The 11,792-nt window shown below is 40.3% G+C and overlaps 1 long non-coding RNA gene across 3 annotated transcripts in view; it reads left to right on the top strand.

Annotated features, from left to right (window-relative positions):
* Nucleotides 1-6,949, top strand: part of LOC106972263 (uncharacterized) — a 30,252-nt gene extending 23,303 nt beyond the window's left edge. For 2 of the 3 annotated variants that reach the window (XR_003426829.2, XR_003426830.2), the window contains exons 2-3: nucleotides 2,223-2,333; nucleotides 4,450-6,949. This is a non-coding gene — a long non-coding RNA (uncharacterized LOC106972263). The remainder of the gene's footprint in view (nucleotides 1-2,222; nucleotides 2,334-4,449) is intronic. The other variant, XR_001429830.3, reaches the window with a different exon arrangement.
* Nucleotides 6,950-11,792: the final 4,843 nt, after the last annotated feature.

Raw genomic sequence — 11,792 nt, forward strand, 5'->3', positions numbered from 1 at the left:
TTTTAAGGAATTGACTTGTGTAATTATGGAGGTTTGGCAAGTCCAAAATCTGCAGGGTGGGCTGGCAGATTGGAGACCCATGGAAGAGTTGCAGTTTGAGTCCAAAGATGGTCTGCTGGTAGAACTCCTTATTCCTAGGGGAAAATCAGTCTTTTTTCTATTAAGGCCTCCAAGTGATTGGACAAGTCCCATTCACATTATGAAGCATAATCTGCTTTACTCAAAGTTTATGTATTTAAATGTTAATCTCATCTAAAAAATTTGTGTAGAGAAACATCTAAAATACTGTTTGACCAGATATCTGGACACTGTGGCCTAACCAAGTTGAGACACAAAATTAACCATCACACCATACATAAGAATCACCTGAGATACTTGTTAAACATAGATTCCTGGGCTCCATCCTTAGAGATTCTGATTCTTTTTTTTTTTTTTTTAATTTTTTTAATGTTTATTTTTGAGAGAGAGACAGAGAGAGAGAGAGAGGAGAGTATGAGTGGGACAGGGGCAGAGAGGGAGAGGGAGACACAGAATCTGACACAGGTTCCAGGCTCTGACCTGTCAGCACAGAGGCCCGATGCGGGTCTCAAACTCACCAACCGGGAGATCATGACCTGAGCGGAAGTCGGAGGCTTAACCAACTGAGCCACCCAGGCGCCCCAGAGATTTTGAGTCTAATTGCAATTCTAATAAGCTTCCAGGTGATGCTGATGCGGCTATTTTAGGAATTACTTTCTGAGTGGTATTGGTCTTGGTATGCTATCGTATGATCATGGGCCAGACTCTTCTGCAGATGGGGACACTGAAGCCCGGAGTTATAAATGGGCTTGTCCAAACGCTCTTATATAGTTAGATATTCTACCCCAAATTTTAGCCCAGGGCTCATTCTTCTTAACATACTTATCATACAAATGAACTTTCTTAGGATGAAATCTAGCTTTGTAATTGAGGTTTCCTCAAAACCAGTGAACTAATGGGATTTTTCATAGAACTTGGCAACCTGATTCTAAAATTCATGTGGAAGAGAAAAGGCCAGGATTAGTCAAGGCACGTTTGAAAAAGAATAAGGAGGAAAGACCCACACAACTATATCCGCAGGTGTTCTATAGAACTATAGCAATTAAAGCAGCATAGTATTGACAAATAGACCATTGGGACAAACCAAGAACCCATTGCCAGACCACGTATATTTGAGATGTTCATGACTGAGGTAGCATTATGAGGAAAAGATAAGCTATCAATAAATACTGCCAGAAAAGGGCCATCTATGTAAGGAGAAAATATACTTACTACTCATAAAAAATTAAAAATACAAATGGATAATAGAAAAAAATATTTTTAATACATATAACCATCAAAGGATTTTACACACACATACACACACATGCACACTTACAAATGAATATGAAAAAGAAACAATTCAATAGAAACATAAGCACAGATTATGAAGTCACTTCATTGAAAAGGACAGTCAAATGTGTATAATTGTATGAAAATATTCATGCTATGAGACATAGAAATCAGTATAATCACTTTAGAGGGCAATGTGGCAATGTCTAGGAAGGTAGAAGGTGTACATTCCTCATAGTCCAGGAAATTCTTTGTACTTACAAAGATAGCTTTTGCAGAGTTGTTCCAGCAAAAAATTGGAGATAATAGCTCAGTAAAGAAATAGTTCAACAAATTGTAGGATAATTACATTTTGGAATACAAAATAGAGTAGGTCTTGATAGATCTATACAAAGTTAAAGAAAACCCAGTGTTGAGTGAAAAAAAGAGAAGTTGCAAAATGACACATAACATATGATACCACTTGAGTAAAGTCTCAAATCTCACAAAACAATGCTGTATATTGTTACAGATGCACATTGCCATAGGATATAGATCAACTTCAGGATATGATTATCTTTGGGGTGTAGAAGGTGGGCAAAGGGAGAGACTAGAGGATGAGAAGAGGGATTTAGCTGTATGTTTGTTTTTTTTTTAAATCTCAAGGTGACATGACAAAAGAGTAAAACGTTTATGTTAAACTGTGTTAAATTTGGGTAGTGGGTATCTGAGTGTTTTATTATTTTTTATATGTTTGAAATTGTCCATAATGACATGTTTTTAAAGAAATAAAAACACTACTCCCACAGTTATTATTTTTAGTATACAATTGTGTTTTTTCTGAGGCCTAAAATGTATGCACTTTCTCCTTTCTATGTATTATTTTTTCTTAGGTATCCTTTTCCACTTATTATAAAATCTTTGAGTTGGAAGAAAATTTAGAGGACATTTGTTCAAATCTACCACTTAAGATGGGCACTTCTGGATTCAAACTGGTGTTCCAGGTAAAAACACTTGTTAGAGTTTTCTTATAAGCTTAATAATCTGGAAAATATGGTTTTGGTTAACTGGAAATTTTGTTTTAACTGAGTCAAGGTCCAGGGATAATGACGTTTTTTTAAAAAGTAGAATATAATAAATTACACTTAACATTAATACTATGCTGAACACATAATTTTAACTGTAATGACACAGAAGGCTGTGAAGATTTCAGGGTCATCATCATAACCATCAATTATCATTATTTTGGTAATATGTGGAAGTGCCAATTGAAAGAGATCTGATTGGCAAAATGTCAGTTAACATGGAATAAAAAGAATCCATGTAGAAAAGGGAATTGTCACTTATGGAGGTATTGTGGGGTGTGCTTTAGATATATAATTTCATTTAAATTGTTCAGCGATCCTGAAATGTAGATATCCTTACTCTTGATTTTCAAATAAAGGCATCGCAGTTCAGAGAGAGAGGTAATTTACCCTAAGTCCTGTTGGGAAAATTATCCCAAACCTGAAAATAAAGCAAAAAGATACCTGCATGACCTTCAATATCATACTGGAGCTTAATCTAATTGGAGGCCACAGAGTATTCATTCTGTAGGGGAATGTACTCTTGTGTGACTTCTTATTTACTATTGATTAGTACCAGGCTCTATGAACTTATATGAAGTTATAATTTAACTTGTGAATTTCATTTCATTTCTCTTTTCTTTTCTTTCTTTTGTCTTTTTTTTTTTTACCTTTCTTTCTTTCTTTCTTTCTTTCTTTCTTTCTTTCTTTCTTCTTTCTTTCGTAAGGTCTGTGCCAAATGTGGGGCTCGAACTCATAAGCCTCAGATCAAGGGTATGGACTCGGGCGACTGAGCCAGCCAGGTGTCCCTAACTCATGAATTTTTGTCGTGAAAATGCAACTGATTTTTGTCCAGTATAAAATGCAATTCCAAAGATCATTTCAATCTATCTGTCTTTCTATCTATAGATACAGATTTAGTCTTTCCAATTATTGAACCAGTTTTACAGTCCCACTGTTTCCTTCGTTAATAGGGCAAATGAATTTTGGCATGTGTCCTCTGTGTATTTGTACAACAGTCAAGTTTGTACCTTATTGAAAGTACTTCGGGGGCCCACAGCTAGAGGCAGAGCTTTAGAGCTAGAGTGCATGCTCTTGCTCTCACACTCTCTCTTTTTGGCCGTATGTAGTGTACTTCATTATGGAGAATCCAAGCTTGATTAAGGAACTGGTCCTCCTAAGTGGAGGCAGGGAGAATCTCATTGTTAGAAAACAATGCCAGTTTTCATTAATCTGAGAGGTAGATACAATATGGAGAAATCTCATCTCTGGACATGCATCTCCTAATAAGTAGAGGTCTTATCCCCTGGACCCATACATACAATTGCTACTTCCCCCTGCCCAGTAAATAGGATAGGATGGTGATCCACAATTTAGTCCTAATCTGTGTGACTAAGTGTCCTGTACATATACACAAAATATAGTGTTTTGTATATGTGCACAGAATGGTTGAGCTTTGTACTGTCTTGCGTTTCATAGGCTGGATTCAATAGATTGTGCTTCTGTGGGTATCGTCAATGTCCCTATCTATAATTTCTATCACAATCTCCACCCAACTGACCTTAGCTCTATACTGAATCCCTATGACCCAAGTCATTTTACAAACATAGTTCTATTCTATACACTCTAATAATATACATTCACAAACATGTACCATGAAACCCTGCTCATTCCGTATAATAAAGAAAGTGGACTGAATTAGTGAATATGGAATTGTGGACCATTTTTCAAGGACTGAAGTAGCATTATTTTCAAGTACATATATGCTGGTATTTCAGTTATGAAACTATACCCAGTATTTGCCCTTAGGGGCTTAATTAACAGGGAGATAAAAGTGGTATGTAATTAGCTTATCAACAGAAGGAAGAAATGGACATTTCTTAAGTGATTGCAAAGGTAAGCAGGTTAAACAATCTTAGTTTCCTTGTAAGCCTTTCTAGACTATCAATTGAAACAGAATAACCTTTCTTGATAAGAAAAACCAACAGAATTGTTTCAAGTCCAAAGAAAGGATGTGGACTGGGGAGGTTCCCATGCTTTTACATTTCCCCTACAGGTTACTTCATTAAAGGAGCTAATTGGCTTAGTCCACATCCATGGTAACATCTTCTTGAAGCAAAATGTGGAACAAGGTCTCCTGGCAACTGGAAACTAGTGGCCACTGCCCTTTTGCCCAGAAAAAAGGGGGCTATCGTTGAACCAGGTGGAACCCAGAGGACACAGGCAGGCAGTCAGGCCGAGCTGCTTGCTGATGCTAATTATCCTAGCCCAGTGCTTCCCTTCTGGGGAAGTAGGAGGAGAGAAATTCATGCCAAGTTCTTGCACAAGGTCAAATGTTTCTGGAGGAAGGCAGCCAGGGTTAAATTAGCAGTCAGAATGAGGTAGAAAGCTGGGTGGAGAAAAACAGGCTGGGAGAAGGGGGGAGAAGTCTGGAAATTCAAATAAAGACAGCAGTAGAAAGTAATTACTAACACATTTCCCAACTTGGAAAGCTAGCCACATCCCACACCAGGGCCAGACTCAGAGCTGTTCTGTTCCAAGAAGGTTGGAGCAGGCTCAGGCACAGGAAGGGACTGTGCAAGCCAGCTGCCTGTCCCTGGCTTTGGAGCTGTGCTCCCCGAAAAGGAAAATTCATCTTGAACGAGAAAGCAAAGGACATTGCTGCCTAAATTCTCCATTAAGATCAACACTCTCCATACATTCAATATATCTGTCCTTCCAGGACTACCCAACAGCAAAAAGTCATCAAACATCAAAACAAAGGAAACAGAAATCTTCTAGGAAAATGTAAGCCTTTGTGAACCTAAAATATTTTCCTTCTCTGCTGCTCATCAACATAACCGGAGGAAAGAAACTGTTTGTGGGAGGGACAGATCTCAGGAGAAGAGGAGGAGGTGAAGGAAAAAAAAGGAAAAGAGAAGCAATGCTCTCTGGTGTCAAGAAGAAAATCATGATTGGATTGACTGGAATGAACTGTTTTGACAGTTGATTTTTATTATTTTTTCCCCCTCCAACTTCAGAACCATGACAGACAATTGTGGAACATCAAATTCACGAGCGAATACTTCATCAGATCTGGTTGCCTCAACAACTAAAATAGCCAAAATGTTAAGACAGTCAAATAAGATTGATTATTTCTGATACAATCTGTGGGTGGTTGACCCAAGAATTCTCAGCCTAATCACACATATAAACACAGAGGCCGTCGTTTCAGCAGATGCAGAAGCAGGCAGCGGACAAGTGAAAAAACCGTCAATCACCTGGATGGATGCTCATCACTGCCGTGCCACGGAGCAGTGTGAAGAGAAACACCCAGAAAAGCCTCCGGATTGCTTCTGGGTGCTGGGTGTCATAGGAGGCAGCCAGCCTTAAAAAGCTGGGAATTCTGATCCTTCCGGTTTCTAGCAAAAAGACAGAGTCTGCTTGTAATGGAAAAACAGATTCCCTCAAATTGTTGTCTAGAGGTGCTGAATCATGCATGAATGTCAGGAGATGACGCCAACCACAGCATCATTTCATGGGGACTTTATCTGGTGTGAACCAAGAGAATTGTACTTTATGAATTTTCTTTAAGCATCCACAGATAATTGTTGTGCTGGGTCATATACCAAAAGGGAAATTAAATCTCTCTCATAATTGGATTTGGTATTTGCAGCCTTTCCTGAAGACAAGGGAAAGGAAATTCATTTCAGAATTAAAGAAAAATCTTGAATTAAAGAATTGCAATCACCGTATCAGGTGCCTGTCTGAATTTAACCCACTGCTTGCAGAGGGATGAACGCCTTAGGGTGATGGCGCAGGTACAAAAGGTTCCTGAGCGTCACACTTGTTTGTTTGTTTGGCTAAGTTTTTCCTTTTCATTGTGAGTTCTAAGAAAATTATTATTTGATAGCTTGGTGGCAATGCAGTCTGTGTTGAGAAAATAGGAATTGATTAAGAAGTGAGAGACTGTGAGAGACTGAAAATGAGTGGGGGAAAAAAGCCTACAAAGCATTTACAGTGTAATTTTCCAATACAGATTTGAGCAGATACCACATGCAGTTGGAAACAGATGCATTTTCAATGCTTTATTATTGAACGAAGAATAATTTCTGTTTCCCTCTTTTTAAAGAGAATCCAAGAAAATACAATGCTAAAATCTACATATTAGCATGGTATTCACTTGAATGCCTAATTGCTTGAAACTTGAAGGATTCTGTTTCGACTCAGAGATCCTGACATGGCTAGCATGCAGCCAGATGTTAGGGAAGAATATTTGCAAGAATCATTTATGGAAACAAAACATTAATCTGTAAAGACGTATGCTAGATTAATTAGCAAGGATGTTAACTTGATATGTGGATTTCTAATGAACCTGGGGATACATCTGAATGTATGTTTAAAACTTAATAGGGGCACCTGGCTGGCTCAGTCAATGGAGCGTGTGACTCTTGATCTTGGGGTTGTGAGTTCAAGCCCTAGGTTGGAAGTACAGATTACTTAAAAAATAAAATGTTTTAAAAAAAATAAAATAAAACATAATGTCACATCTTCTTCAATAACTTTGTATTTTATAATACTTTTTGCTTTTCTGTTTTAATTGATCTGCACCGCAATCCTTGGGGGTCAACATCTACACTGGACCATGCTGATGAATATATAGCCTTGCCTGATGATTGACTGCCCTTTTCTTCCAGCTAAAATTGTAAGGGCTGAGAGCCTGTCTTTATATAAGAGTGGTTGCTAAGTGACCCAAACAGATAATCCACTGTGAGGCCAGAAAATTATCTCATTCCTAAGAATTTGAACCAGGATCTTCCTAAAGAATAAGATAGTGGTGAGAGCCAATGTTGACATGTCTCTATGTAGAGGGAAGTTGGAGAGGCCATGATGCTCGCTCAAGTTCTAGGAAAGCAGAAACCATGAACCATTAGAAGTGATAAGGAGAGTCGAGAGACAGCAGAAGGTGAGCAGGAAGCAAGAGGGAGAAACTGAAAGGCAAAGAGTAGCCAAGTCAATAAATGCAAGAGGACCAGAGTGGGACTCCATGACCTCCACTTTCAGTTCTGGGGCAGCTGCCATTCCTACCCTTGGTTTTTTTCCTGGTAACCCTTGGTAACATGAGTGAGTCTCTATTCCTTGCATCCTATGGAGTTTGACCACAAAGAATTGCTATCCTCCATGTTGCCATTGAGGAAACTAAAGCAAAAAGAGAAAGCAAAAATCCTTTCCTGGTACAGCATAGGGAATATAGGCGATAGTACTGTAATAACACTGTATGGTGACATAGGGTGGCTACGCTTGTTAGCATAGCATAACACTAAGAGTTATTGAATCACTATGCTGTACACCTGAAGCCAACGCAGCGTTGTGTGCTGACTATACTTCAAGTTTAAAAAACCCTTTCCTGAAAAGATGGGTTGTATTATTACACATGTAGAAAGTAGTAGAGCCAACACACATGCCCAGGCTTTTCTAAAATTGATGCTAATTTCAATTTATCACACTATGGCATTTGAGAAACATGATCCCTAAATCCTCCCATTTAAGAGGTGGTATCTATGTCCCCTACCCTTGAATCTGGTGGGGGGGGGGGGTGGAGCTTGTGACAGCTCCAACCGAAGGTGAGCAGAAGTAATGAGTGATTTTTGAGACTAGCTTAGAAAGGATTTTGCAGCTTCTACTTGGCCTTCTGAGAATGCTTTTGGAACCAACAGCCATGTTTTCAGGAAGCCCAACCTAGTCCTCATAGACTGGAAATCTGCTGAGACTATATGAAGAGAGAAAGAAAAAGAGAGACAGAGAGAGAGGTCTTGCCAGGTGCCAGCTGTTCCAGCCCCCCCGCCCACCCCCCCCTGCCTTCCCTTTCACTAACCCCTCCAACAACCTCACCCCACCACCCCTCCCACCACTATTCAGAGCCTAACCATTGTTGGACTACAAGTACATGGGAGACCCAACCCTGACCCACCCAACTGAGACCTTCCTGGATTCCTGTCACACGTTAAGTATGAAAAAAATAATTACTGTTTTCAGCTAAGTTTTAAACAGAGCAATAAACATTTGGTGAGAACATTATTACCAAATGTGTACTACAGCCAGAACCTAAAGAGATCTAACCAGGCAGTGTGCTTCTCCCTGAGTGGTTGAAGGGGTAATATACAGTATTTTGTTCTTTTTACCTTGAAGAAGATGTCTTGGCGTGCTCCAAACCACTAGACAGCTGAAAATTTCATTGATGTGGTAGGTCCCTGGATCCTCATTAGCTATATCTTCCACCTTCTGCAGTTCACGTGTCTTACCAAGGCCTCCAAAATATTTGCCACTTCGTGCTTATTTGAATGGATTAACATGATGTCACCAACAAAGTAGACAAATATATGGTTCTCTGGAATACCCAAACAGGCCAGTCACCATATTATGAGAGAGGGAGAGAGTTAATATAGCCATGGGGCAAGATCATGGCTATGTCCTGTTGTTTATATTATATCCAGGTCAATGGCTGTATGCCATGTACTAAATGCCATACTAATCGGCTCCAGCAAAGATACCACATTTGGTACAGCAGCTACAGATGGCCCTACTACTTGATTGATTTGTGGCAGCCCACTGTCATACTGCAGGACACATCAGACTTTTGTAGGTACAAGACTGGTGATAAATGGGGGATAGCGTGGTAGATACCAAAAACAAAGGAACCAACGCAAACATTCTGTCAGCTCCTTATTCCAATTGTATATTCAGGGGCTGGAGAAATGACCAACAGTGTACATACCCGATGCTCTGCTGACCTGATGCTCTGTCATCACAGAGTTATTGAAATGTTTGAGTATCCCCCTTTCCCTAGCACAGGGTTCCCTAAGCAGATGATTGTAGATCCCTCAGGAGAAGGTCTGGGAGAATTGTTACTATAGTACTTGCCATGATCTTGCAGGGTCCTTTCTTCATGGGACCCAGCCAGTCTTTCAGCTGATGGGCTCTGGGTTGACACCTAGATCAGATTCAGAAACCCAGAAGGGATTGTGACGTTTTATTGGGGCACCAGCCCTTAGCCTTTTTTTCTTTTTGTTGTATACATTGAGAAGTGATTGTTGCCTGCTCATTCTGTTTTTGACCTTGGAAATGCTGTATTCCATTCACTATCTCCATAGCACTGTAGGTGTCATGTCTTCTTGCCCCAAACTTGCCACTCTTTACAGTAATTGAGCTTACTTTACTTCTGATAGTTAAGTGCCACCACCTGGACTGTATTTTTTCAGGAGTCTCCCAGCACTTGGTTGTCTGAGAGACAGTTCTGCAACAGCATCTTCCAAAATCAGTCCTGATCTATAGAGGTTAGCCACCACAAAGATTCTTAACAATGCTGGTGTCCCCAGAGAATCCCATTTTCTTTGGTAAATGGAATGTCCTCTGAAGTCTCTCACAGAACATAATAAGCTAACAGGTTTTCTGACATTGCACGATACAGCCACATTAACATGCCCACTCTCCCTTGGCCTTTCCATCCCTTCCTCCATCATCTGCCACAACAATGTTGGCATGTTTCCTGAGGTTCTTGCTAGGATCTTAAATCCTGCATCAAGGGCAAGTGCTTCTGTATCTAGAAACTATTTTTTTTGAGCTTATTTATTTATTTTTTAGAGACAGAGGTGGAGAGAGAGAGAGTGGGGGGGGTGGGGAGAGAGAGGGAAAGACAGAATCTGTGCTGTCAGCAGCAGAGTCTGATGTGGGGCTCAAACCCACAAACCGTGAGATCACGACCTGAGCTGAGATAGAGTCAGACGCTTAACTGACTGAGCCACCCAGGCACCCCTCTATAAACTATTCTTTATCCAACTTTATACTCCATCCTCCTTAATCAACCCCCCGGCCCCAAATTCCAGCCCATTCATTCATTGTCCCTTGCCAACAAATGGTTGGATTCTTCAGGTCCTTAGGTGTATAATCCCCTTCCTTGATTTGTAATCCCAGCACTTCCCCAAAGGGGCTACATTATGATTTGACCCTAAGTTATTCTTCTGGTGATTATAAGAGGTGGTGGAGTAGATAATAAGGGGTGTATATTGCCTTGAAAGGTAGAGTCTTCTGCATCACTTTCAAGTAAGAAAGAAAAATTAGCCTTTAATAAAAATGAATGCTCTACCTTTTCTAGGACTAGATAGTCCAGTGGAATCGGAGGGTTTAGATTCTTCCTCATCCTGAGTCTCAGGGTCCCCCTTCCTCCAAGCAGGGCCATGAGCTTAGTGTAGGAGACCTGCCAAAGTGAAATTTCAACCTCCATGTAACTCCACTACTCTTATACTTAAATCCTGGCCCTGATCCTCAGATTTTTCTGCCATCTTGCTGAATATGGGAGTCTCTTTATATCCTGCCCAGTAGGCTCTGTGGCTTTCACACTTTGCTTATATTGGTGGTTAGTTGCCTTCAGCCATTCATTGCTGTCATCTCATGCATGGATGGTTCTAGCAAATAGTCATCTGGTTTCAAAGTCCTTATAATTAGTATTTACCACAAAACTCAAATGCCAGAAATACTGTCCTTGCTGGTACAATTTACTTCCATCAGCATCCTATCCCAATTCATCACTGGTGAAAATTTTAATGATTACTACACGTATGTGATAAGGGCAATTAATGCTTCATCTCCCACCAGTTATGGAGTCATCATTGCCAGCTGGCTAAAGTCTGCTCTCTTGGGCCCCTTCTGGTACTATTCATGGCAGGTCAGGTTCCGGAGGAAACAGGTTCTGAAATTCTTAGAATTGTGTGCAAGAGGTTTATTGGGAGATTTCCCTCAGGAATAATAACCATGAGAGGTGAGGGGGGTGGGGAAGGCTAGGTCTAGGAAGAAATTGAACTGTGGTGAAATTGCAACAAAGGCCCTGACCAAGTTTTAAGAGGAGTTCTGGAACATCAAATGGTCCTTTGACGTTGTTCTGCCCTGAGGCAGGGAGGTTGTACCTTCACAAACCTTCCTCTCTTACCCCCCAACTCAAACATCTTGCCACCAACATCTTGGTGGGGGCAATTCTCTTGGGCTGTTGCCAATTCTTGGAAAGGAACTTAGCCAAGAGCTGCCCAGAATCTGGGGGAATGGCAACTCTGGCTCTGAAAGACAGATCTGGTTGGCATATCACAGCACTCATTATCCCACAAGATGACGTTAAAAACAAGACAACAGGCCCCAAATGAAGTTGCTTATGCTAAGCTCCACGTGACCAAACCAAGACTTAACTTAATTACAGTTTCAGCTCTCCCAGAAATGGAATCTTAAACCAGACAATCAAGAATTGCCTGATCAGCACTAGTTCAGTAAACTGCTTGATAGACCCCTGCCGTCTTTTAACCTTTTTTTTTTTTTTGCCTAGAATAATTTCTTTGTTCCTGCTACTTTCTGCTTAAAAAAGTCTTTCATTTTATA

This window comes from Acinonyx jubatus, chromosome C2, assembly GCF_027475565.1.
Source record: "Acinonyx jubatus isolate Ajub_Pintada_27869175 chromosome C2, VMU_Ajub_asm_v1.0, whole genome shotgun sequence".
Classification (NCBI taxonomy): Eukaryota; Metazoa; Chordata; class Mammalia; order Carnivora; family Felidae; genus Acinonyx; species Acinonyx jubatus.